Source organism: Mustela nigripes, chromosome 1 (genome assembly GCF_022355385.1).
Source record: "Mustela nigripes isolate SB6536 chromosome 1, MUSNIG.SB6536, whole genome shotgun sequence".
NCBI classification, from domain to species: domain Eukaryota; kingdom Metazoa; phylum Chordata; class Mammalia; order Carnivora; family Mustelidae; genus Mustela; species Mustela nigripes.
In genome coordinates, this window is record NC_081557.1 from 76,223,012 (window position 1) to 76,226,145 (window position 3,134).

Sequence of the window (3,134 nt, forward strand, 5' to 3'; positions counted from 1 at the left end):
TAAAACTTGAACTCGATCACAAGAAGAAATTTGGAAGGAAAGCAAACACTTGAAAGTTAAAGAACATCCTACTAAATGGGTCAACCAGGAAATCAAAGAGTTTTAAAATTCATGGAAACTAATGAAAGTGAAAACAGATCCATTCAAAACCTTTGGGATACAGCCTTTGCTGTAAGGAAGTCATTGCAATACAAGCCTCTCTCCAAAAATTAGAAAAATCTCAAATACACAAGCTAACCTTACACCTAAGGGATCCAGGGAAAGAACAGCAAATAAAGCCTAAACCAAGCAGGAGAAGAGAAATAATAAAGATTAGAGCAGAAACCAATAAAGTAGAAACCAGAAGAATAGTAAAACAGATCAACAAAACTAGAAACTGCTTCTTTGAAAGAATTAATAAGATCAATAAACCTTTAGCCAGACTTGTCAAAAAAAGAAAGGTCTTGAATTAACAAAATCATGAATGAAAAGGGAGAGTCCCGGACCAACACCGAGGAAATACAATTTTAAGAACATATTATGAGCAACTATATACCAAGAAATCAAGCAATCTGGAAGAAATGAATGCATTCTGGAGAAGTATGAACTACCAAAACTGAAACTAAAAGAAATAGAAAATCTGAACAGACCAATAACCATCAAAGAAATTATAAATACAGCAAGGAAACAGTAATCAAAAATTTTTCAAAACACAAGAGCCCAGGGCTAGATGGCTTCCCAGGGGAATTCTACCAAACATTTAAGGAAGAAATAATACCTATTCTACTGATGATGTTTCAAAAAATAGAAAGGGTAGAGAAAACTTCCAAACTCATTCTGTAAGGCCAGCATTACCTTGATCTCAAAACCAGACAAAGACCCCATTAAAAAGGAGAATTACAGACCAATATTCCTGATGAATATGGATTCCAAAATACTAGGCAATAGGATCCAACAGTACATTAAAAGGATCATTCACCACAACCAAGTGAGATTTATTCCTGGGCTGCAAGGGTGGTTTAACATTCACAAAGCAATCAACATGATAGATCACCTTAATAAAAGAAAGGACAAGAACTATATGATCTCTCAATTGATGCAGAGAAAGCATTTGACAAAATACAGCATCCTTCCTTGATTAAAACTCTTTGAAGTGTAGGGAGCACACCTTAATATAGAGAAGCCCACAGTGAATATCATTCTCAGGGGTGAAAAACTGAGAACTTTTCCCCTAAAGTCAGGAACATGACAGGGATGCCCATTCTCACCACTGTTGTTCAGTATACTACTAGAAGTCCTAGCCTCAACAATCAAAGAACAACAACAAAAAATAAAATGCATTCATTTTGGCAAAAAAGTCAAACTCTCACTCTTCGCAGATGACATGACACTTTATGTGGAAAATCCAAAAGACTGAGCCCCAAAATTTTTAGAACTCATACAATAATTCAGCAAAGTGGCAGGATATAAAAATCAATCCATAGAAATCACTTGCATGTCTATACACAACAATGTGACTAAAGAAAGAGAAATTAAGGAATTGATCCCATCTACAATTGTACCAAAAAAATCACAAGATACCTAGGAATAAACCTAACCAAAGAGTAAAGGATCTGTACTCTAAAAACTACAGATCACTTAGGAAAGAGATTGAGGAAGACACAAAGAGATGGAAAAACATTCCATGCTCATGGATTGGAAGAATAAGTATTGTTAAAATGTATGTGCTACCCAGCAATCTACACATTCAATGCAATCCCTATCAAAATACCATGGGCATTTTTCACAGGGCTGGAACCAGAAAAGACCCTGAATAGGCAGAGGAATGTTGAAAAAGAAAACCAAATTGGGGGGCATCAGAATGCCTGACTTCAGGCTACATTACAAAGATATGATCATCAAGACAGCATGGTACTGGCACAAAAACAGACATATAGCTCAGTGAAACAGAATAGAGAACCCCAAATGGCCCTTAAACTTTATGGTCAGCTAATCTTTGACAAAGCAGGAATAACTATCCAATGGATAAATGACAGTTTCTTCAATAAATGGTGCTGGGAAAATTGGGCAGCCACATGCTGAAGAATGAAACTGGATCATTTTCTAACACCACACACAAAGATAAATTCAAAGTGTATGAAAGTCTGAAATGAGAGACAGGAATCCATCAAAATCCTAGAAGAGAACATAGACAGCAACCTCTTCGACCTCTTCAACTTCTTGCTAGACATGTCTCCAAAGGCAAAGGAAACAAAACCAAAAATGAACTCTTGGGACTTCATCACAATAAAAAGCTTCTGCACAGCAAAGGAAACAGTCAACAAAACTAAACGGTAACCTATGCAAAGGAAGAAGGTATTTTCAAATGACACAACAGATAAAGGGCTAGTATCTAAGATCTATAAAGAACTTATCAAATTCAACACCCAGAAAACAAAATAATCCAGTAAAGAAATGGGCAGAAGACGCGAACAGCCATATCTCCAAAGAGACATACAAATGACCAACAGACATGAAAAACATGCTCCACATCACTTGTCATCAGGGAAATACAAATCAAATACAAACCAAAACCACAATGAGATACCACTTCATACCAGTCAGAATGGCTAAAATTAACAAGACAGGAAACAACAGATGTTGGCAAGGATGCAGGAAATGTTGAACCCTCCTACACTGTTGGTGGGAATGCAACAGTGATACAGCCACTCTGGAAAACAGTATAGAGGTTCCTCAGTAAGTTAAAAATAGAGATATCCTATGATCCAGCAATTGCACTACTGGGTATTTACCCCAAAGGTACAGATGTAGGGAAATGAAGGGGATCTGCACTCCAATGTTCATAGCAGCAATGTTTGTGGAATAGCCAAACTGTGGAGGGAGCCGAGATGTCCTGTAACAGATGAGTGAATACAGAAGATGCGGTTTATATATACAATGGAATATTACTTAGCCAGCAGAAAGGATAATACTTACCATTGATATGGACATGGATGGAACTGAAGGATATTATGCTAAGAAAAATATGTCAATCACAGGAAGACAATTATCATATGGTTTCATTCATGTGTGGAATATAAGAAATAGTGCAGAGGATCATAGGGGAAAGGAAGGAAAACTGAATGGGTAGAAATCAGAGAGGGAGACAAACCATG